At 50.1% G+C, this 21,210-nt stretch overlaps 28 non-coding genes across 28 annotated transcripts; all 28 read left to right on the forward strand.

Moving 5' to 3' along the window:
- Nucleotides 1-378: 378 nt before the first annotated feature.
- Nucleotides 379-451, forward strand: Trnaf-gaa (transfer RNA phenylalanine (anticodon GAA)). Its single transcript has one exon. It is a non-coding gene; the product is annotated as a tRNA-Phe (tRNA).
- A 538-nt stretch (nucleotides 452-989) lies between these two features.
- Trnak-uuu (transfer RNA lysine (anticodon UUU)) lies at nucleotides 990-1,062 on the forward strand. Its single transcript has one exon. It is a non-coding gene; the product is annotated as a tRNA-Lys (tRNA).
- Nucleotides 1,063-1,989: 927 nt separating this feature from the next.
- Trnas-uga (transfer RNA serine (anticodon UGA)) lies at nucleotides 1,990-2,071 on the forward strand. The gene has a single exon. It is a non-coding gene; the product is annotated as a tRNA-Ser (tRNA).
- A 579-nt stretch (nucleotides 2,072-2,650) lies between these two features.
- Trnaf-gaa (transfer RNA phenylalanine (anticodon GAA)) lies at nucleotides 2,651-2,723 on the forward strand. Its single transcript has one exon. It is a non-coding gene; the product is annotated as a tRNA-Phe (tRNA).
- A 538-nt stretch (nucleotides 2,724-3,261) lies between these two features.
- Trnak-uuu (transfer RNA lysine (anticodon UUU)) lies at nucleotides 3,262-3,334 on the forward strand. Its single transcript has one exon. It is a non-coding gene; the product is annotated as a tRNA-Lys (tRNA).
- A 927-nt stretch (nucleotides 3,335-4,261) lies between these two features.
- On the forward strand, nucleotides 4,262-4,343 carry Trnas-uga (transfer RNA serine (anticodon UGA)). Its single transcript has one exon. It is a non-coding gene; the product is annotated as a tRNA-Ser (tRNA).
- A 579-nt stretch (nucleotides 4,344-4,922) lies between these two features.
- On the forward strand, nucleotides 4,923-4,995 carry Trnaf-gaa (transfer RNA phenylalanine (anticodon GAA)). Its single transcript has one exon. It is a non-coding gene; the product is annotated as a tRNA-Phe (tRNA).
- A 538-nt stretch (nucleotides 4,996-5,533) lies between these two features.
- On the forward strand, nucleotides 5,534-5,606 carry Trnak-uuu (transfer RNA lysine (anticodon UUU)). Its single transcript has one exon. It is a non-coding gene; the product is annotated as a tRNA-Lys (tRNA).
- A 927-nt stretch (nucleotides 5,607-6,533) lies between these two features.
- On the forward strand, nucleotides 6,534-6,615 carry Trnas-uga (transfer RNA serine (anticodon UGA)). The gene has a single exon. It is a non-coding gene; the product is annotated as a tRNA-Ser (tRNA).
- Nucleotides 6,616-7,194: 579 nt separating this feature from the next.
- Nucleotides 7,195-7,267, forward strand: Trnaf-gaa (transfer RNA phenylalanine (anticodon GAA)). The gene has a single exon. It is a non-coding gene; the product is annotated as a tRNA-Phe (tRNA).
- A 538-nt stretch (nucleotides 7,268-7,805) lies between these two features.
- On the forward strand, nucleotides 7,806-7,878 carry Trnak-uuu (transfer RNA lysine (anticodon UUU)). Its single transcript has one exon. It is a non-coding gene; the product is annotated as a tRNA-Lys (tRNA).
- A 927-nt stretch (nucleotides 7,879-8,805) lies between these two features.
- Nucleotides 8,806-8,887, forward strand: Trnas-uga (transfer RNA serine (anticodon UGA)). The gene has a single exon. It is a non-coding gene; the product is annotated as a tRNA-Ser (tRNA).
- Nucleotides 8,888-9,466: 579 nt separating this feature from the next.
- Nucleotides 9,467-9,539, forward strand: Trnaf-gaa (transfer RNA phenylalanine (anticodon GAA)). The gene has a single exon. It is a non-coding gene; the product is annotated as a tRNA-Phe (tRNA).
- Nucleotides 9,540-10,077: 538 nt separating this feature from the next.
- Nucleotides 10,078-10,150, forward strand: Trnak-uuu (transfer RNA lysine (anticodon UUU)). The gene has a single exon. It is a non-coding gene; the product is annotated as a tRNA-Lys (tRNA).
- Nucleotides 10,151-11,077: 927 nt separating this feature from the next.
- Trnas-uga (transfer RNA serine (anticodon UGA)) lies at nucleotides 11,078-11,159 on the forward strand. Its single transcript has one exon. It is a non-coding gene; the product is annotated as a tRNA-Ser (tRNA).
- Nucleotides 11,160-11,738: 579 nt separating this feature from the next.
- Trnaf-gaa (transfer RNA phenylalanine (anticodon GAA)) lies at nucleotides 11,739-11,811 on the forward strand. The gene has a single exon. It is a non-coding gene; the product is annotated as a tRNA-Phe (tRNA).
- Nucleotides 11,812-12,349: 538 nt separating this feature from the next.
- Trnak-uuu (transfer RNA lysine (anticodon UUU)) lies at nucleotides 12,350-12,422 on the forward strand. The gene has a single exon. It is a non-coding gene; the product is annotated as a tRNA-Lys (tRNA).
- A 927-nt stretch (nucleotides 12,423-13,349) lies between these two features.
- On the forward strand, nucleotides 13,350-13,431 carry Trnas-uga (transfer RNA serine (anticodon UGA)). The gene has a single exon. It is a non-coding gene; the product is annotated as a tRNA-Ser (tRNA).
- Nucleotides 13,432-14,010: 579 nt separating this feature from the next.
- Nucleotides 14,011-14,083, forward strand: Trnaf-gaa (transfer RNA phenylalanine (anticodon GAA)). The gene has a single exon. It is a non-coding gene; the product is annotated as a tRNA-Phe (tRNA).
- Nucleotides 14,084-14,621: 538 nt separating this feature from the next.
- Nucleotides 14,622-14,694, forward strand: Trnak-uuu (transfer RNA lysine (anticodon UUU)). The gene has a single exon. It is a non-coding gene; the product is annotated as a tRNA-Lys (tRNA).
- A 927-nt stretch (nucleotides 14,695-15,621) lies between these two features.
- Trnas-uga (transfer RNA serine (anticodon UGA)) lies at nucleotides 15,622-15,703 on the forward strand. Its single transcript has one exon. It is a non-coding gene; the product is annotated as a tRNA-Ser (tRNA).
- A 579-nt stretch (nucleotides 15,704-16,282) lies between these two features.
- On the forward strand, nucleotides 16,283-16,355 carry Trnaf-gaa (transfer RNA phenylalanine (anticodon GAA)). Its single transcript has one exon. It is a non-coding gene; the product is annotated as a tRNA-Phe (tRNA).
- Nucleotides 16,356-16,893: 538 nt separating this feature from the next.
- Nucleotides 16,894-16,966, forward strand: Trnak-uuu (transfer RNA lysine (anticodon UUU)). The gene has a single exon. It is a non-coding gene; the product is annotated as a tRNA-Lys (tRNA).
- A 927-nt stretch (nucleotides 16,967-17,893) lies between these two features.
- On the forward strand, nucleotides 17,894-17,975 carry Trnas-uga (transfer RNA serine (anticodon UGA)). Its single transcript has one exon. It is a non-coding gene; the product is annotated as a tRNA-Ser (tRNA).
- Nucleotides 17,976-18,554: 579 nt separating this feature from the next.
- Nucleotides 18,555-18,627, forward strand: Trnaf-gaa (transfer RNA phenylalanine (anticodon GAA)). The gene has a single exon. It is a non-coding gene; the product is annotated as a tRNA-Phe (tRNA).
- Nucleotides 18,628-19,165: 538 nt separating this feature from the next.
- Trnak-uuu (transfer RNA lysine (anticodon UUU)) lies at nucleotides 19,166-19,238 on the forward strand. The gene has a single exon. It is a non-coding gene; the product is annotated as a tRNA-Lys (tRNA).
- Nucleotides 19,239-20,165: 927 nt separating this feature from the next.
- Trnas-uga (transfer RNA serine (anticodon UGA)) lies at nucleotides 20,166-20,247 on the forward strand. Its single transcript has one exon. It is a non-coding gene; the product is annotated as a tRNA-Ser (tRNA).
- A 579-nt stretch (nucleotides 20,248-20,826) lies between these two features.
- On the forward strand, nucleotides 20,827-20,899 carry Trnaf-gaa (transfer RNA phenylalanine (anticodon GAA)). The gene has a single exon. It is a non-coding gene; the product is annotated as a tRNA-Phe (tRNA).
- Nucleotides 20,900-21,210: the final 311 nt, after the last annotated feature.

Here is a 21,210-nt window from a genome sequence, read left to right on the forward strand (position 1 = left end):
GCAGATGTGATTATTTTAGCTTGCAGACGATGACGTGTAGCAATTAATGAGCAAACGCAAGTCAAATGTTTTACCGCGTGTATCTGCTAGATACTGCCTCACACACTTTGGAGAGGCTCACTCCTTCCTCTGCCTCGTTCTCTGCACACTAGTTGCACGTGGCATCGATATAGCACAGCTTTTCTAGCGTCAGCGAAGTCAATATTACATGAATCGAGTCGACATGTTTGCTAGTTACGACGATGGAAGCAGAAGAAATGTGTGTGGTACTTTACTGCATCTGCTGTTCGCCTTTCGGCGTCCCTGTGTTCTTTCAGACGAAGATGACTGTGAAATTGGCAACGGGGCAGACGTGCAAAAGAGGGGCGCTGTGCGTCAGCCGAAATAGCTCAGTTGGGAGAGCGTTAGACTGAAGATCTAAAGGTCCCTGGTTCGATCCCGGGTTTCGGCACGGCTTCGTTTTGAAGCCGACGCCAATGGAATTGCTCTGACTTTGTGATAATGTAACTACAGCCGAGAACGGACATGACTCCCTTCTGTAACTGTTCTGGTTGTCTAGTGCTTGCCATAAGAGGAACGCAGTAGGCAACTCTCTGAGAAGTAAGAAAATAAAAAAAACGTCCTACTGACTGCGTTCCCTGTTTTGTGCCAGGAGGTGAAGAACGTATCAAGCGGAACCGTGAAATGAGCGAAAACGTGGGAAACATTGCATTCGAAGTGCTTGTGAATTTTCCAATTGCCCGATGAGTGTCGACAAAACACGTAAATCCTCTACTCCAACGTATGAGACGTAACGACTGCTGCAGTTTGTTTTTGCATCGTGTGTCAACATTGTTCGATGGTCTGTTACGAGCTTTGCGCGATAAGTTTGCAGACAGCATTCAGGCGACGTTTAACTACTAACAGCTCCATGCAGCGATTGCACAACAGTAAAGGACATGAGTCAATGTGTCGTTGTGCATCGTGAGATGTTTCATAAGGCGTTGTGAGCCCGGATAGCTCAGTCGGTAGAGCATTAGGCTTTTAACCTAAGGGTCCAGGATTCAAGTCCCTGTTCGGGCGGAAATTTTAATAATTTGGTAGCGTTGCCTCTGGTAGTGGTGGAAACACTACGGAAAAGAATGCAGCAACGCCGTTTTCTGACACCACAGTGCTTTAAACGGTTCAATTTGCACGTGTCGGGAGAACGCTGCGTTCGGGGCAGCCGTGGCCGAGTGGTTAAGGCGTCTGACTCGAAAGTAGTTTCGAATCCCGCCGGCTGCGTGCGATTCTGCGTAAAGAGCAGCAAATATTTTCACACGCATGAATGAGCGTGCAAACCAATGACGCCATTCTAAACAAGACGAAAATTTCCGTTTAAGAATGCTGAGTTTCACGACGGCCGCTGCTTCCTGTGCCTACCGGTCCACCTCGCACTGACGATGTGACTGCAGGAAGCCGTCGCAGGCCCACGAGTGCGCCCCCGTCATTTTCTCGCGCCTTCGCCGAGTTCGTGAGTACACACACGTGCTTGAAATTGTTGGACAGAGTGAAGGTTCATTCCTTTTTAAGAATTGCAATTCAATCAGTCGAGTGCGGCAAAAGCAATGGCGCCGCGTTTCTTTTCAATGATCTCGCAGCTACTTGCAAGTATGTCCATCCCTTAAGACGCCAGAAAACTAGCGTCAGCGGCGCGTCAGTGGGAAGTCGGTGAAGTCGCCATTGGAGCCATAAGCCAGCAATTACGACATGCGAATCACTCGCACACGACGCAGCTGTATGACAATGCTCGTGCGTGGGTGCGGATAGCTCAGTCGGTAGAGCGTTAGGTTTTCAACCAAAGGGTCCTGGGTTCTAGTCCCTGTCGGGGCGAAAATTAATACACTTTCGTAACGTCTAATGTGCTGGCAGTGGAATCACTACAGAAAAGAGTAAGCCCATGCTGCCTTCTGCCATGAGATTGCTTGCAAAGGTGGGAGTTTCAGTTGTCGAGAGACGCTTCTGAGACGTGCAGTCGTGGCCGAGTGGTTAAGGCGTCTGACTTGAAATCAGATTCCCTCTGGGAGCGTAGGTTCGAGTCCTGCCGACTGCGGAAATTTTCTCGCTCCCAGAAGATGGACGTTCAGCTGCATCCTAGCAGTTGCGTCACTACTAAACACGTGGGCCGCCAGCAAGGTGCAGTGTTCTTGGCTCCAGGGTGCAGCGCTACAGTCGTGCCCAGAAGCCACAGCTCATCTCCTCGTCTCACAACCGTCCACCAGGTGTCAGTGCAAGTGTCGCCTCTCTGGGCAGTGCAGATGTGATTATTTTAGCTTGCAGACGATGACGTGTAGCAATTAATGAGCAAACGCAAGTCAAATGTTTTACCGCGTGTATCTGCTAGATACTGCCTCACACACTTTGGAGAGGCTCACTCCTTCCTCTGCCTCGTTCTCTGCACACTAGTTGCACGTGGCATCGATATAGCACAGCTTTTCTAGCGTCAGCGAAGTCAATATTACATGAATCGAGTCGACATGTTTGCTAGTTACGACGATGGAAGCAGAAGAAATGTGTGTGGTACTTTACTGCATCTGCTGTTCGCCTTTCGGCGTCCCTGTGTTCTTTCAGACGAAGATGACTGTGAAATTGGCAACGGGGCAGACGTGCAAAAGAGGGGCGCTGTGCGTCAGCCGAAATAGCTCAGTTGGGAGAGCGTTAGACTGAAGATCTAAAGGTCCCTGGTTCGATCCCGGGTTTCGGCACGGCTTCGTTTTGAAGCCGACGCCAATGGAATTGCTCTGACTTTGTGATAATGTAACTACAGCCGAGAACGGACATGACTCCCTTCTGTAACTGTTCTGGTTGTCTAGTGCTTGCCATAAGAGGAACGCAGTAGGCAACTCTCTGAGAAGTAAGAAAATAAAAAAAACGTCCTACTGACTGCGTTCCCTGTTTTGTGCCAGGAGGTGAAGAACGTATCAAGCGGAACCGTGAAATGAGCGAAAACGTGGGAAACATTGCATTCGAAGTGCTTGTGAATTTTCCAATTGCCCGATGAGTGTCGACAAAACACGTAAATCCTCTACTCCAACGTATGAGACGTAACGACTGCTGCAGTTTGTTTTTGCATCGTGTGTCAACATTGTTCGATGGTCTGTTACGAGCTTTGCGCGATAAGTTTGCAGACAGCATTCAGGCGACGTTTAACTACTAACAGCTCCATGCAGCGATTGCACAACAGTAAAGGACATGAGTCAATGTGTCGTTGTGCATCGTGAGATGTTTGATAAGGCGTTGTGAGCCCGGATAGCTCAGTCGGTAGAGCATTAGGCTTTTAACCTAAGGGTCCAGGATTCAAGTCCCTGTTCGGGCGGAAATTTTAATAATTTGGTAGCGTTGCCTCTGGTAGTGGTGGAAACACTACGGAAAAGAATGCAGCAACGCCGTTTTCTGACACCACAGTGCTTTAAACGGTTCAATTTGCACGTGTCGGGAGAACGCTGCGTTCGGGGCAGCCGTGGCCGAGTGGTTAAGGCGTCTGACTCGAAAGTAGTTTCGAATCCCGCCGGCTGCGTGCGATTCTGCGTAAAGAGCAGCAAATATTTTCACACGCATGAATGAGCGTGCAAACCAATGACGCCATTCTAAACAAGACGAAAATTTCCGTTTAAGAATGCTGAGTTTCACGACGGCCGCTGCTTCCTGTGCCTACCGGTCCACCTCGCACTGACGATGTGACTGCAGGAAGCCGTCGCAGGCCCACGAGTGCGCCCCCGTCATTTTCTCGCGCCTTCGCCGAGTTCGTGAGTACACACACGTGCTTGAAATTGTTGGACAGAGTGAAGGTTCATTCCTTTTTAAGAATTGCAATTCAATCAGTCGAGTGCGGCAAAAGCAATGGCGCCGCGTTTCTTTTCAATGATCTCGCAGCTACTTGCAAGTATGTCCATCCCTTAAGACGCCAGAAAACTAGCGTCAGCGGCGCGTCAGTGGGAAGTCGGTGAAGTCGCCATTGGAGCCATAAGCCAGCAATTACGACATGCGAATCACTCGCACACGACGCAGCTGTATGACAATGCTCGTGCGTGGGTGCGGATAGCTCAGTCGGTAGAGCGTTAGGTTTTCAACCAAAGGGTCCTGGGTTCTAGTCCCTGTCGGGGCGAAAATTAATACACTTTCGTAACGTCTAATGTGCTGGCAGTGGAATCACTACAGAAAAGAGTAAGCCCATGCTGCCTTCTGCCATGAGATTGCTTGCAAAGGTGGGAGTTTCAGTTGTCGAGAGACGCTTCAGAGACGTGCAGTCGTGGCCGAGTGGTTAAGGCGTCTGACTTGAAATCAGATTCCCTCTGGGAGCGTAGGTTCGAGTCCTGCCGACTGCGGAAATTTTCTCGCTCCCAGAAGATGGACGTTCAGCTGCATCCTAGCAGTTGCGTCACTACTAAACACGTGGGCCGCCAGCAAGGTGCAGTGTTCTTGGCTCCAGGGTGCAGCGCTACAGTCGTGCCCAGAAGCCACAGCTCATCTCCTCGTCTCACAACCGTCCACCAGGTGTCAGTGCAAGTGTCGCCTCTCTGGGCAGTGCAGATGTGATTATTTTAGCTTGCAGACGATGACGTGTAGCAATTAATGAGCAAACGCAAGTCAAATGTTTTACCGCGTGTATCTGCTAGATACTGCCTCACACACTTTGGAGAGGCTCACTCCTTCCTCTGCCTCGTTCTCTGCACACTAGTTGCACGTGGCATCGATATAGCACAGCTTTTCTAGCGTCAGCGAAGTCAATATTACATGAATCGAGTCGACATGTTTGCTAGTTACGACGATGGAAGCAGAAGAAATGTGTGTGGTACTTTACTGCATCTGCTGTTCGCCTTTCGGCGTCCCTGTGTTCTTTCAGACGAAGATGACTGTGAAATTGGCAACGGGGCAGACGTGCAAAAGAGGGGCGCTGTGCGTCAGCCGAAATAGCTCAGTTGGGAGAGCGTTAGACTGAAGATCTAAAGGTCCCTGGTTCGATCCCGGGTTTCGGCACGGCTTCGTTTTGAAGCCGACGCCAATGGAATTGCTCTGACTTTGTGATAATGTAACTACAGCCGAGAACGGACATGACTCCCTTCTGTAACTGTTCTGGTTGTCTAGTGCTTGCCATAAGAGGAACGCAGTAGGCAACTCTCTGAGAAGTAAGAAAATAAAAAAAACGTCCTACTGACTGCGTTCCCTGTTTTGTGCCAGGAGGTGAAGAACGTATCAAGCGGAACCGTGAAATGAGCGAAAACGTGGGAAACATTGCATTCGAAGTGCTTGTGAATTTTCCAATTGCCCGATGAGTGTCGACAAAACACGTAAATCCTCTACTCCAACGTATGAGACGTAACGACTGCTGCAGTTTGTTTTTGCATCGTGTGTCAACATTGTTCGATGGTCTGTTACGAGCTTTGCGCGATAAGTTTGCAGACAGCATTCAGGCGACGTTTAACTACTAACAGCTCCATGCAGCGATTGCACAACAGTAAAGGACATGAGTCAATGTGTCGTTGTGCATCGTGAGATGTTTCATAAGGCGTTGTGAGCCCGGATAGCTCAGTCGGTAGAGCATTAGGCTTTTAACCTAAGGGTCCAGGATTCAAGTCCCTGTTCGGGCGGAAATTTTAATAATTTGGTAGCGTTGCCTCTGGTAGTGGTGGAAACACTACGGAAAAGAATGCAGCAACGCCGTTTTCTGACACCACAGTGCTTTAAACGGTTCAATTTGCACGTGTCGGGAGAACGCTGCGTTCGGGGCAGCCGTGGCCGAGTGGTTAAGGCGTCTGACTCGAAAGTAGTTTCGAATCCCGCCGGCTGCGTGCGATTCTGCGTAAAGAGCAGCAAATATTTTCACACGCATGAATGAGCGTGCAAACCAATGACGCCATTCTAAACAAGACGAAAATTTCCGTTTAAGAATGCTGAGTTTCACGACGGCCGCTGCTTCCTGTGCCTACCGGTCCACCTCGCACTGACGATGTGACTGCAGGAAGCCGTCGCAGGCCCACGAGTGCGCCCCCGTCATTTTCTCGCGCCTTCGCCGAGTTCGTGAGTACACACACGTGCTTGAAATTGTTGGACAGAGTGAAGGTTCATTCCTTTTTAAGAATTGCAATTCAATCAGTCGAGTGCGGCAAAAGCAATGGCGCCGCGTTTCTTTTCAATGATCTCGCAGCTACTTGCAAGTATGTCCATCCCTTAAGACGCCCGAAAACTAGCGTCAGCGGCGCGTCAGTGGGAAGTCGGTGAAGTCGCCATTGGAGCCATAAGCCAGCAATTACGACATGCGAATCACTCGCACACGACGCAGCTGTATGACAATGCTCGTGCGTGGGTGCGGATAGCTCAGTCGGTAGAGCGTTAGGTTTTCAACCAAAGGGTCCTGGGTTCTAGTCCCTGTCGGGGCGAAAATTAATACACTTTCGTAACGTCTAATGTGCTGGCAGTGGAATCACTACAGAAAAGAGTAAGCCCATGCTGCCTTCTGCCATGAGATTGCTTGCAAAGGTGGGAGTTTCAGTTGTCGAGAGACGCTTCTGAGACGTGCAGTCGTGGCCGAGTGGTTAAGGCGTCTGACTTGAAATCAGATTCCCTCTGGGAGCGTAGGTTCGAGTCCTGCCGACTGCGGAAATTTTCTCGCTCCCAGAAGATGGACGTTCAGCTGCATCCTAGCAGTTGCGTCACTACTAAACACGTGGGCCGCCAGCAAGGTGCAGTGTTCTTGGCTCCAGGGTGCAGCGCTACAGTCGTGCCCAGAAGCCACAGCTCATCTCCTCGTCTCACAACCGTCCACCAGGTGTCAGTGCAAGTGTCGCCTCTCTGGGCAGTGCAGATGTGATTATTTTAGCTTGCAGACGATGACGTGTAGCAATTAATGAGCAAACGCAAGTCAAATGTTTTACCGCGTGTATCTGCTAGATACTGCCTCACACACTTTGGAGAGGCTCACTCCTTCCTCTGCCTCGTTCTCTGCACACTAGTTGCACGTGGCATCGATATAGCACAGCTTTTCTAGCGTCAGCGAAGTCAATATTACATGAATCGAGTCGACATGTTTGCTAGTTACGACGATGGAAGCAGAAGAAATGTGTGTGGTACTTTACTGCATCTGCTGTTCGCCTTTCGGCGTCCCTGTGTTCTTTCAGACGAAGATGACTGTGAAATTGGCAACGGGGCAGACGTGCAAAAGAGGGGCGCTGTGCGTCAGCCGAAATAGCACAGTTGGGAGAGCGTTAGACTGAAGATCTAAAGGTCCCTGGTTCGATCCCGGGTTTCGGCACGGCTTCGTTTTGAAGCCGACGCCAATGGAATTGCTCTGACTTTGTGATAATGTAACTACAGCCGAGAACGGACATGACTCCCTTCTGTAACTGTTCTGGTTGTCTAGTGCTTGCCATAAGAGGAACGCAGTAGGCAACTCTCTGAGAAGTAAGAAAATAAAAAAAACGTCCTACTGACTGCGTTCCCTGTTTTGTGCCAGGAGGTGAAGAACGTATCAAGCGGAACCGTGAAATGAGCGAAAACGTGGGAAACATTGCATTCGAAGTGCTTGTGAATTTTCCAATTGCCCGATGAGTGTCGACAAAACACGTAAATCCTCTACTCCAACGTATGAGACGTAACGACTGCTGCAGTTTGTTTTTGCATCGTGTGTCAACATTGTTCGATGGTCTGTTACGAGCTTTGCGCGATAAGTTTGCAGACAGCATTCAGGCGACGTTTAACTACTAACAGCTCCATGCAGCGATTGCACAACAGTAAAGGACATGAGTCAATGTGTCGTTGTGCATCGTGAGATGTTTCATAAGGCGTTGTGAGCCCGGATAGCTCAGTCGGTAGAGCATTAGGCTTTTAACCTAAGGGTCCAGGATTCAAGTCCCTGTTCGGGCGGAAATTTTAATAATTTGGTAGCGTTGCCTCTGGTAGTGGTGGAAACACTACGGAAAAGAATGCAGCAACGCCGTTTTCTGACACCACAGTGCTTTAAACGGTTCAATTTGCACGTGTCGGGAGAACGCTGCGTTCGGGGCAGCCGTGGCCGAGTGGTTAAGGCGTCTGACTCGAAAGTAGTTTCGAATCCCGCCGGCTGCGTGCGATTCTGCGTAAAGAGCAGCAAATATTTTCACACGCATGAATGAGCGTGCAAACCAATGACGCCATTCTAAACAAGACGAAAATTTCCGTTTAAGAATGCTGAGTTTCACGACGGCCGCTGCTTCCTGTGCCTACCGGTCCACCTCGCACTGACGATGTGACTGCAGGAAGCCGTCGCAGGCCCACGAGTGCGCCCCCGTCATTTTCTCGCGCCTTCGCCGAGTTCGTGAGTACACACACGTGCTTGAAATTGTTGGACAGAGTGAAGGTTCATTCCTTTTTAAGAATTGCAATTCAATCAGTCGAGTGCGGCAAAAGCAATGGCGCCGCGTTTCTTTTCAATGATCTCGCAGCTACTTGCAAGTATGTCCATCCCTTAAGACGCCCGAAAACTAGCGTCAGCGGCGCGTCAGTGGGAAGTCGGTGAAGTCGCCATTGGAGCCATAAGCCAGCAATTACGACATGCGAATCACTCGCACACGACGCAGCTGTATGACAATGCTCGTGCGTGGGTGCGGATAGCTCAGTCGGTAGAGCGTTAGGTTTTCAACCAAAGGGTCCTGGGTTCTAGTCCCTGTCGGGGCGAAAATTAATACACTTTCGTAACGTCTAATGTGCTGGCAGTGGAATCACTACAGAAAAGAGTAAGCCCATGCTGCCTTCTGCCATGAGATTGCTTGCAAAGGTGGGAGTTTCAGTTGTCGAGAGACGCTTCTGAGACGTGCAGTCGTGGCCGAGTGGTTAAGGCGTCTGACTTGAAATCAGATTCCCTCTGGGAGCGTAGGTTCGAGTCCTGCCGACTGCGGAAATTTTCTCGCTCCCAGAAGATGGACGTTCAGCTGCATCCTAGCAGTTGCGTCACTACTAAACACGTGGGCCGCCAGCAAGGTGCAGTGTTCTTGGCTCCAGGGTGCAGCGCTACAGTCGTGCCCAGAAGCCACAGCTCATCTCCTCGTCTCACAACCGTCCACCAGGTGTCAGTGCAAGTGTCGCCTCTCTGGGCAGTGCAGATGTGATTATTTTAGCTTGCAGACGATGACGTGTAGCAATTAATGAGCAAACGCAAGTCAAATGTTTTACCGCGTGTATCTGCTAGATACTGCCTCACACACTTTGGAGAGGCTCACTCCTTCCTCTGCCTCGTTCTCTGCACACTAGTTGCACGTGGCATCGATATAGCACAGCTTTTCTAGCGTCAGCGAAGTCAATATTACATGAATCGAGTCGACATGTTTGCTAGTTACGACGATGGAAGCAGAAGAAATGTGTGTGGTACTTTACTGCATCTGCTGTTCGCCTTTCGGCGTCCCTGTGTTCTTTCAGACGAAGATGACTGTGAAATTGGCAACGGGGCAGACGTGCAAAAGAGGGGCGCTGTGCGTCAGCCGAAATAGCTCAGTTGGGAGAGCGTTAGACTGAAGATCTAAAGGTCCCTGGTTCGATCCCGGGTTTCGGCACGGCTTCGTTTTGAAGCCGACGCCAATGGAATTGCTCTGACTTTGTGATAATGTAACTACAGCCGAGAACGGACATGACTCCCTTCTGTAACTGTTCTGGTTGTCTAGTGCTTGCCATAAGAGGAACGCAGTAGGCAACTCTCTGAGAAGTAAGAAAATAAAAAAAACGTCCTACTGACTGCGTTCCCTGTTTTGTGCCAGGAGGTGAAGAACGTATCAAGCGGAACCGTGAAATGAGCGAAAACGTGGGAAACATTGCATTCGAAGTGCTTGTGAATTTTCCAATTGCCCGATGAGTGTCGACAAAACACGTAAATCCTCTACTCCAACGTATGAGACGTAACGACTGCTGCAGTTTGTTTTTGCATCGTGTGTCAACATTGTTCGATGGTCTGTTACGAGCTTTGCGCGATAAGTTTGCAGACAGCATTCAGGCGACGTTTAACTACTAACAGCTCCATGCAGCGATTGCACAACAGTAAAGGACATGAGTCAATGTGTCGTTGTGCATCGTGAGATGTTTCATAAGGCGTTGTGAGCCCGGATAGCTCAGTCGGTAGAGCATTAGGCTTTTAACCTAAGGGTCCAGGATTCAAGTCCCTGTTCGGGCGGAAATTTTAATAATTTGGTAGCGTTGCCTCTGGTAGTGGTGGAAACACTACGGAAAAGAATGCAGCAACGCCGTTTTCTGACACCACAGTGCTTTAAACGGTTCAATTTGCACGTGTCGGGAGAACGCTGCGTTCGGGGCAGCCGTGGCCGAGTGGTTAAGGCGTCTGACTCGAAAGTAGTTTCGAATCCCGCCGGCTGCGTGCGATTCTGCGTAAAGAGCAGCAAATATTTTCACACGCATGAATGAGCGTGCAAACCAATGACGCCATTCTAAACAAGACGAAAATTTCCGTTTAAGAATGCTGAGTTTCACGACGGCCGCTGCTTCCTGTGCCTACCGGTCCACCTCGCACTGACGATGTGACTGCAGGAAGCCGTCGCAGGCCCACGAGTGCGCCCCCGTCATTTTCTCGCGCCTTCGCCGAGTTCGTGAGTACACACACGTGCTTGAAATTGTTGGACAGAGTGAAGGTTCATTCCTTTTTAAGAATTGCAATTCAATCAGTCGAGTGCGGCAAAAGCAATGGCGCCGCGTTTCTTTTCAATGATCTCGCAGCTACTTGCAAGTATGTCCATCCCTTAAGACGCCCGAAAACTAGCGTCAGCGGCGCGTCAGTGGGAAGTCGGTGAAGTCGCCATTGGAGCCATAAGCCAGCAATTACGACATGCGAATCACTCGCACACGACGCAGCTGTATGACAATGCTCGTGCGTGGGTGCGGATAGCTCAGTCGGTAGAGCGTTAGGTTTTCAACCAAAGGGTCCTGGGTTCTAGTCCCTGTCGGGGCGAAAATTAATACACTTTCGTAACGTCTAATGTGCTGGCAGTGGAATCACTACAGAAAAGAGTAAGCCCATGCTGCCTTCTGCCATGAGATTGCTTGCAAAGGTGGGAGTTTCAGTTGTCGAGAGACGCTTCTGAGACGTGCAGTCGTGGCCGAGTGGTTAAGGCGTCTGACTTGAAATCAGATTCCCTCTGGGAGCGTAGGTTCGAGTCCTGCCGACTGCGGAAATTTTCTCGCTCCCAGAAGATGGACGTTCAGCTGCATCCTAGCAGTTGCGTCACTACTAAACACGTGGGCCGCCAGCAAGGTGCAGTGTTCTTGGCTCCAGGGTGCAGCGCTACAGTCGTGCCCAGAAGCCACAGCTCATCTCCTCGTCTCACAACCGTCCACCAGGTGTCAGTGCAAGTGTCGCCTCTCTGGGCAGTGCAGATGTGATTATTTTAGCTTGCAGACGATGACGTGTAGCAATTAATGAGCAAACGCAAGTCAAATGTTTTACCGCGTGTATCTGCTAGATACTGCCTCACACACTTTGGAGAGGCTCACTCCTTCCTCTGCCTCGTTCTCTGCACACTAGTTGCACGTGGCATCGATATAGCACAGCTTTTCTAGCGTCAGCGAAGTCAATATTACATGAATCGAGTCGACATGTTTGCTAGTTACGACGATGGAAGCAGAAGAAATGTGTGTGGTACTTTACTGCATCTGCTGTTCGCCTTTCGGCGTCCCTGTGTTCTTTCAGACGAAGATGACTGTGAAATTGGCAACGGGGCAGACGTGCAAAAGAGGGGCGCTGTGCGTCAGCCGAAATAGCACAGTTGGGAGAGCGTTAGACTGAAGATCTAAAGGTCCCTGGTTCGATCCCGGGTTTCGGCACGGCTTCGTTTTGAAGCCGACGCCAATGGAATTGCTCTGACTTTGTGATAATGTAACTACAGCCGAGAACGGACATGACTCCCTTCTGTAACTGTTCTGGTTGTCTAGTGCTTGCCATAAGAGGAACGCAGTAGGCAACTCTCTGAGAAGTAAGAAAATAAAAAAAACGTCCTACTGACTGCGTTCCCTGTTTTGTGCCAGGAGGTGAAGAACGTATCAAGCGGAACCGTGAAATGAGCGAAAACGTGGGAAACATTGCATTCGAAGTGCTTGTGAATTTTCCAATTGCCCGATGAGTGTCGACAAAACACGTAAATCCTCTACTCCAACGTATGAGACGTAACGACTGCTGCAGTTTGTTTTTGCATCGTGTGTCAACATTGTTCGATGGTCTGTTACGAGCTTTGCGCGATAAGTTTGCAGACAGCATTCAGGCGACGTTTAACTACTAACAGCTCCATGCAGCGATTGCACAACAGTAAAGGACATGAGTCAATGTGTCGTTGTGCATCGTGAGATGTTTCATGAGGCGTTGTGAGCCCGGATAGCTCAGTCGGTAGAGCATTAGGCTTTTAACCTAAGGGTCCAGGATTCAAGTCCCTGTTCGGGCGGAAATTTTAATAATTTGGTAGCGTTGCCTCTGGTAGTGGTGGAAACACTACGGAAAAGAATGCAGCAACGCCGTTTTCTGACACCACAGTGCTTTAAACGGTTCAATTTGCACGTGTCGGGAGAACGCTGCGTTCGGGGCAGCCGTGGCCGAGTGGTTAAGGCGTCTGACTCGAAAGTAGTTTCGAATCCCGCCGGCTGCGTGCGATTCTGCGTAAAGAGCAGCAAATATTTTCACACGCATGAATGAGCGTGCAAACCAATGACGCCATTCTAAACAAGACGAAAATTTCCGTTTAAGAATGCTGAGTTTCACGACGGCCGCTGCTTCCTGTGCCTACCGGTCCACCTCGCACTGACGATGTGACTGCAGGAAGCCGTCGCAGGCCCACGAGTGCGCCCCCGTCATTTTCTCGCGCCTTCGCCGAGTTCGTGAGTACACACACGTGCTTGAAATTGTTGGACAGAGTGAAGGTTCATTCCTTTTTAAGAATTGCAATTCAATCAGTCGAGTGCGGCAAAAGCAATGGCGCCGCGTTTCTTTTCAATGATCTCGCAGCTACTTGCAAGTATGTCCATCCCTTAAGACGCCAGAAAACTAGCGTCAGCGGCGCGTCAGTGGGAAGTCGGTGAAGTCGCTATTGGAGCCATAAGCCAGCAATTACGACATGCGAATCACTCGCACACGACGCAGCTGTATGACAATGCTCGTGCGTGGGTGCGGATAGCTCAGTCGGTAGAGCGTTAGGTTTTCAACCAAAGGGTCCTGGGTTCTAGTCCCTGTCGGGGCGAAAATTAATACACTTTCGTAACGTCTAATGTGCTGGCAGTGGAATCACTACAGAAAAGAGTAAGCCCATGCTGCCTTCTGCCATGAGATTGCTTGCAAAGGTGGGAGTTTCAGTTGTCGAGAGACGCTTCTGAGACGTGCAGTCGTGGCCGAGTGGTTAAGGCGTCTGACTTGAAATCAGATTCCCTCTGGGAGCGTAGGTTCGAGTCCTGCCGACTGCGGAAATTTTCTCGCTCCCAGAAGATGGACGTTCAGCTGCATCCTAGCAGTTGCGTCACTACTAAACACGTGGGCCGCCAGCAAGGTGCAGTGTTCTTGGCTCCAGGGTGCAGCGCTACAGTCGTGCCCAGAAGCCACAGCTCATCTCCTCGTCTCACAACCGTCCACCAGGTGTCAGTGCAAGTGTCGCCTCTCTGGGCAGTGCAGATGTGATTATTTTAGCTTGCAGACGATGACGTGTAGCAATTAATGAGCAAACGCAAGTCAAATGTTTTACCGCGTGTATCTGCTAGATACTGCCTCACACACTTTGGAGAGGCTCACTCCTTCCTCTGCCTCGTTCTCTGCACACTAGTTGCACGTGGCATCGATATAGCACAGCTTTTCTAGCGTCAGCGAAGTCAATATTACATGAATCGAGTCGACATGTTTGCTAGTTACGACGATGGAAGCAGAAGAAATGTGTGTGGTACTTTACTGCATCTGCTGTTCGCCTTTCGGCGTCCCTGTGTTCTTTCAGACGAAGATGACTGTGAAATTGGCAACGGGGCAGACGTGCAAAAGAGGGGCGCTGTGCGTCAGCCGAAATAGCTCAGTTGGGAGAGCGTTAGACTGAAGATCTAAAGGTCCCTGGTTCGATCCCGGGTTTCGGCACGGCTTCGTTTTGAAGCCGACGCCAATGGAATTGCTCTGACTTTGTGATAATGTAACTACAGCCGAGAACGGACATGACTCCCTTCTGTAACTGTTCTGGTTGTCTAGTGCTTGCCATAAGAGGAACGCAGTAGGCAACTCTCTGAGAAGTAAGAAAATAAAAAAAACGTCCTACTGACTGCGTTCCCTGTTTTGTGCCAGGAGGTGAAGAACGTATCAAGCGGAACCGTGAAATGAGCGAAAACGTGGGAAACATTGCATTCGAAGTGCTTGTGAATTTTCCAATTGCCCGATGAGTGTCGACAAAACACGTAAATCCTCTACTCCAACGTATGAGACGTAACGACTGCTGCAGTTTGTTTTTGCATCGTGTGTCAACATTGTTCGATGGTCTGTTACGAGCTTTGCGCGATAAGTTTGCAGACAGCATTCAGGCGACGTTTAACTACTAACAGCTCCATGCAGCGATTGCACAACAGTAAAGGACATGAGTCAATGTGTCGTTGTGCATCGTGAGATGTTTCATAAGGCGTTGTGAGCCCGGATAGCTCAGTCGGTAGAGCATTAGGCTTTTAACCTAAGGGTCCAGGATTCAAGTCCCTGTTCGGGCGGAAATTTTAATAATTTGGTAGCGTTGCCTCTGGTAGTGGTGGAAACACTACGGAAAAGAATGCAGCAACGCCGTTTTCTGACACCACAGTGCTTTAAACGGTTCAATTTGCACGTGTCGGGAGAACGCTGCGTTCGGGGCAGCCGTGGCCGAGTGGTTAAGGCGTCTGACTCGAAAGTAGTTTCGAATCCCGCCGGCTGCGTGCGATTCTGCGTAAAGAGCAGCAAATATTTTCACACGCATGAATGAGCGTGCAAACCAATGACGCCATTCTAAACAAGACGAAAATTTCCGTTTAAGAATGCTGAGTTTCACGACGGCCGCTGCTTCCTGTGCCTACCGGTCCACCTCGCACTGACGATGTGACTGCAGGAAGCCGTCGCAGGCCCACGAGTGCGCCCCCGTCATTTTCTCGCGCCTTCGCCGAGTTCGTGAGTACACACACGTGCTTGAAATTGTTGGACAGAGTGAAGGTTCATTCCTTTTTAAGAATTGCAATTCAATCAGTCGAGTGCGGCAAAAGCAATGGCGCCGCGTTTCTTTTCAATGATCTCGCAGCTACTTGCAAGTATGTCCATCCCTTAAGACGCCAGAAAACTAGCGTCAGCGGCGCGTCAGTGGGAAGTCGGTGAAGTCGCCATTGGAGCCATAGGCCAGCAATTACGACATGCGAATCACTCGCACACGACGCAGCTGTATGACAATGCTCGTGCGTGGGTGCGGATAGCTCAGTCGGTAGAGCGTTAGGTTTTCAACCAAAGGGTCCTGGGTTCTAGTCCCTGTCGGGGCGAAAATTAATACACTTTCGTAACGTCTAATGTGCTGGCAGTGGAATCACTACAGAAAAGAGTAAGCCCATGCTGCCTTCTGCCATGAGATTGCTTGCAAAGGTGGGAGTTTCAGTTGTCGAGAGACGCTTCTGAGACGTGCAGTCGTGGCCGAGTGGTTAAGGCGTCTGACTTGAAATCAGATTCCCTCTGGGAGCGTAGGTTCGAGTCCTGCCGACTGCGGAAATTTTCTCGCTCCCAGAAGATGGACGTTCAGCTGCATCCTAGCAGTTGCGTCACTACTAAACACGTGGGCCGCCAGCAAGGTGCAGTGTTCTTGGCTCCAGGGTGCAGCGCTACAGTCGTGCCCAGAAGCCACAGCTCATCTCCTCGTCTCACAACCGTCCACCAGGTGTCAGTGCAAGTGTCGCCTCTCTGGGCAGTGCAGATGTGATTATTTTAGCTTGCAGACGATGACGTGTAGCAATTAATGAGCAAACGCAAGTCAAATGTTTTACCGCGTGTATCTGCTAGATACTGCCTCACACACTTTGGAGAGGCTCACTCCTTCCTCTGCCTCGTTCTCTGCACACTAGTTGCACGTGGCATCGATATAGCACAGCTTTTCTAGCGTCAGCGAAGTCAATATTACATGAATCGAGTCGACATGTTTGCTAGTTACGACGATGGAAGCAGAAGAAATGTGTGTGGTACTTTACTGCATCTGCTGTTCGCCTTTCGGCGTCCCTGTGTTCTTTCAGACGAAGATGACTGTGAAATTGGCAACGGGGCAGACGTGCAAAAGAGGGGCGCTGTGCGTCAGCCGAAATAGCTCAGTTGGGGGAGCGTTAGACTGAAGATCTAAAGGTCCCTGGTTCGATCCCGGGTTTCGGCACGGCTTCGTTTTGATGCCGACGCCAATGGAATTGCTCTTACTTTGTGATAATGTAACTACAGCCGAGAACGGACATGACTCCCTTCTGTAACTGTTCTGGTTGTCTAGTGCTTGCCATAAGAGGAACTCAGTAGGCAACTCTCTGAGAAGTAAGAAAATAAAAAAGACGTCCTACTGACTGCGTTCCCTGTTTTGTGCCAGGAGGTGAAGAACGTATCAAGCGGAACCGTGAAATGAGCGAAAACGTGGGAAACATTGCATTCGAAGTGCTTGTGAATTTTCCAATTGCCCGATGAGTGTCGACAAAACACGTAAATCCTCTACTCCAACGTATGAGACGTAACGACTGCTGCAGTTTGTTTTTGCATCGTGTGTCAACATTGTTCGATGGTCTGTTACGAGCTTTGCGCGATAAGTTTGCAGACAGCATTCAGGCGACGTTTAACTACTAACAGCTCCATGCAGCGATTGCACAACAGTAAAGGACATGAGTCAATGTGTCGTTGTGCATCGTGAGATGTTTCATAAGGCGTTGTGAGCCCGGATAGCTCAGTCGGTAGAGCATTAGGCTTTTAACCTAAGGGTCCAGGATTCAAGTCCCTGTTCGGGCGGAAATTTTAATAATTTGGTAGCGTTGCCTCTGGTAGTGGTGGAAACACTACGGAAAAGAATGCAGCAACGCCGTTTTCTGACACCACAGTGCTTTAAACGGTTCAATTTGCACGTGTCGGGAGAACGCTGCGTTCGGGGCAGCCGTGGCCGAGTGGTTAAGGCGTCTGACTCGAAAGTAGTTTCGAATCCCGCCGGCTGCGTGCGATTCTGCGTAAAGAGCAGCAAATATTTTCACACGCATGAATGAGCGTGCAAACCAATGACGCCATTCTAAACAAGACGAAAATTTCCGTTTAAGAATGCTGAGTTTCACGACGGCCGCTGCTTCCTGTGCCTACCGGTCCACCTCGCACTGACGATGTGACTGCAGGAAGCCGTCGCAGGCCCACGAGTGCGCCCCCGTCATTTTCTCGCGCCTTCGCCGAGTTCGTGAGTACACACACGTGCTTGAAATTGTTGGACAGAGTGAAGGTTCATTCCTTTTTAAGAATTGCAATTCAATCAGTCGAGTGCGGCAAAAGCAATGGCGCCGCGTTTCTTTTCAATGATCTCGCAGCTACTTGCAAGTATGTCCATCCCTTAAGACGCCAGAAAACTAGCGTCAGCGGCGCGTCAGTGGGAAGTCGGTGAAGTCGCCATTGGAGCCATAAGCCAGCAATTACGACATGCGAATCACTCGCACACGACGCAGCTGTATGACAATGCTCGTGCGTGGGTGCGGATAGCTCAGTCGGTAGAGCGTTAGGTTTTCAACCAAAGGGTCCTGGGTTCTAGTCCCTGTCGGGGCGAAAATTAATACACTTTCGTAACGTCTAATGTGCTGGCAGTGGAATCACTACAGAAAAGAGTAAGCCCATGCTGCCTTCTGCCATGAGATTGCTTGCAAAGGTGGGAGTTTCAGTTGTCGAGAGACGCTTCTGAGACGTGCAGTCGTGGCCGAGTGGTTAAGGCGTCTGACTTGAAATCAGATTCCCTCTGGGAGCGTAGGTTCGAGTCCTGCCGACTGCGGAAATTTTCTCGCTCCCAGAAGATGGACGTTCAGCTGCATCCTAGCAGTTGCGTCACTACTAAACACGTGGGCCGCCAGCAAGGTGCAGTGTTCTTGGCTCCAGGGTGCAGCGCTACAGTCGTGCCCAGAAGCCACAGCTCATCTCCTCGTCTCACAACCGTCCACCAGGTGTCAGTGCAAGTGTCGCCTCTCTGGGCAGTGCAGATGTGATTATTTTAGCTTGCAGACGATGACGTGTAGCAATTAATGAGCAAACGCAAGTCAAATGTTTTACCGCGTGTATCTGCTAGATACTGCCTCACACACTTTGGAGAGGCTCACTCCTTCCTCTGCCTCGTTCTCTGCACACTAGTTGCACGTGGCATCGATATAGCACAGCTTTTCTAGCGTCAGCGAAGTCAATATTACATGAATCGAGTCGACATGTTTGCTAGTTACGACGATGGAAGCAGAAGAAATGTGTGTGGTACTTTACTGCATCTGCTGTTCGCCTTTCGGCGTCCCTGTGTTCTTTCAGACGAAGATGACTGTGAAATTGGCAACGGGGCAGACGTGCAAAAGAGGGGCGCTGTGCGTCAGCCGAAATAGCTCAGTTGGGAGAGCGTTAGACTGAAGATCTAAAGGTCCCTGGTTCGATCCCGGGTTTCGGCACGGCTTCGTTTTGAAGCCGACGCCAATGGAATTGCTCTGACTTTGTGATAATGTAACTACAGCCGAGAACGGACATGACTCCCTTCTGTAACTGTTCTGGTTGTCTAGTGCTTGCCATAAGAGGAACGCAGTAGGCAACTCTCTGAGAAGTAAGAAAATAAAAAAAACGTCCTACTGACTGCGTTCCCTGTTTTGTGCCAGGAGGTGAAGAACGTATCAAGCGGAACCGTGAAATGAGCGAAAACGTGGGAAACATTGCATTCGAAGTGCTTGTGAATTTTCCAATTGCCCGATGAGTGTCGACAAAACACGTAAATCCTCTACTCCAACGTATGAGACGTAACGACTGCTGCAGTTTGTTTTTGCATCGTGTGTCAACATTGTTCGATGGTCTGTTACGAGCTTTGCGCGATAAGTTTGCAGACAGCATTCAGGCGACGTTTAACTACTAACAGCTCCATGCAGCGATTGCACAACAGTAAAGGACATGAGTCAATGTGTCGTTGTGCATCGTGAGATGTTTCATAAGGCGTTGTGAGCCCGGATAGCTCAGTCGGTAGAGCATTAGGCTTTTAACCTAAGGGTCCAGGATTCAAGTCCCTGTTCGGGCGGAAATTTTAATAATTTGGTAGCGTTGCCTCTGGTAGTGGTGGAAACACTACGGAAAAGAATGCAGCAACGCCGTTTTCTGACACCACAGTGCTTTAAACGGTTCAATTTGCACGTGTCGGGAGAACGCTGCGTTCGGGGCAGCCGTGGCCGAGTGGTTAAGGCGTCTGACTCGAAAGTAGTTTCGAATCCCGCCGGCTGCGTGCGATTCTGCGTAAAGAGCAGCAAATATTTTCACACGCATGAATGAGCGTGCAAACCAATGACGCCATTCTAAACAAGACGAAAATTTCCGTTTAAGAATGCTGAGTTTCACGACGGCCGCTGCTTCCTGTGCCTACCGGTCCACCTCGCACTGACGATGTGACTGCAGGAAGCCGTCGCAGGCCCACGAGTGCGCCCCCGTCATTTTCTCGCGCCTTCGCCGAGTTCGTGAGTACACACACGTGCTTGAAATTGTTGGACAGAGTGAAGGTTCATTCCTTTTTAAGAATTGCAATTCAATCAGTCGAGTGCGGCAAAAGCAATGGCGCCGCGTTTCTTTTCAATGATCTCGCAGCTACTTGCAAGTATGTCCATCCCTTAAGACGCCAGAAAACTAGCGTCAGCGGCGCGTCAGTGGGAAGTCGGTGAAGTCGCCATTGGAGCCATAAGCCAGCAATTACGACATGCGAATCACTCGCACACGACGCAGCTGTATGACAATGCTCGTGCGTGGGTGCGGATAGCTCAGTCGGTAGAGCGTTAGGTTTTCAACCAAAGGGTCCTGGGTTCTAGTCCCTGTCGGGGCGAAAATTAATACACTTTCGTAACGTCTAATGTGCTGGCAGTGGAATCACTACAGAAAAGAGTAAGCCCATGCTGCCTTCTGCCATGAGATTGCTTGCAAAGGTGGGAGTTTCAGTTGTCGAGAGACGCTTCTGAGACGTGCAGTCGTGGCCGAGTGGTTAAGGCGTCTGACTTGAAATCAGATTCCCTCTGGGAGCGTAGGTTCGAGTCCTGCCGACTGCGGAAATTTTCTCGCTCCCAGAAGATGGACGTTCAGCTGCATCCTAGCAGTTGCGTCACTACTAAACACGTGGGCCGCCAGCAAGGTGCAGTGTTCTTGGCTCCAGGGTGCAGCGCTACAGTCGTGCCCAGAAGCCACAGCTCATCTCCTCGTCTCACAACCGTCCACCAGGTGTCAGTGCAAGTGTCGCCTCTCTGGGCAGTGCAGATGTGATTATTTTAGCTTGCAGACGATGACGTGTAGCAATTAATGAGCAAACGCAAGTCAAATGTTTTACCGCGTGTATCTGCTAGATACTGCCTCACACACTTTGGAGAGGCTCACTCCTTCCTCTGCCTCGTTCTCTGCACACTAGTTGCACGTGGCATCGATATAGCACAGCTTTTCTAGCGTCAGCGAAGTCAATATTACATGAATCGAGTCGACATGTTTGCTAGTTACGACGATGGAAGCAGAAGAAATGTGTGTGGTACTTTACTGCATCTGCTGTTCGCCTTTCGGCGTCCCTGTGTTCTTTCAGACGAAGATGACTGTGAAATTGGCAACGGGGCAGACGTGCAAAAGAGGGGCGCTGTGCGTCAGCCGAAATAGCACAGTTGGGAGAGCGTTAGACTGAAGATCTAAAGGTCCCTGGTTCGATCCCGGGTTTCGGCACGGCTTCGTTTTGAAGCCGACGCCAATGGAATTGCTCTGACTTTGTGATAATGTAACTACAGCCGAGAACGGACATGACTCCCTTCTGTAACTGTTCTGGTTGTCTAGTGCTTGCCATAAGAGGAACGCAGTAGGCAACTCTCTGAGAAGTAAGAAAATAAAAAAAACGTCCTACTGACTGCGTTCCCTGTTTTGTGCCAGGAGGTGAAGAACGTATCAAGCGGAACCGTGAAATGAGCGAAAACGTGGGAAACATTGCATTCGAAGTGCTTGTGAATTTTCCAATTGCCCGATGAGTGTCGACAAAACAC

The sequence above is a fragment of the Schistocerca gregaria genome, unplaced genomic scaffold, assembly GCF_023897955.1.
Source record: "Schistocerca gregaria isolate iqSchGreg1 unplaced genomic scaffold, iqSchGreg1.2 ptg000318l, whole genome shotgun sequence".
Lineage (NCBI taxonomy): Eukaryota > Metazoa > Arthropoda > Insecta > Orthoptera > Acrididae > Schistocerca > Schistocerca gregaria.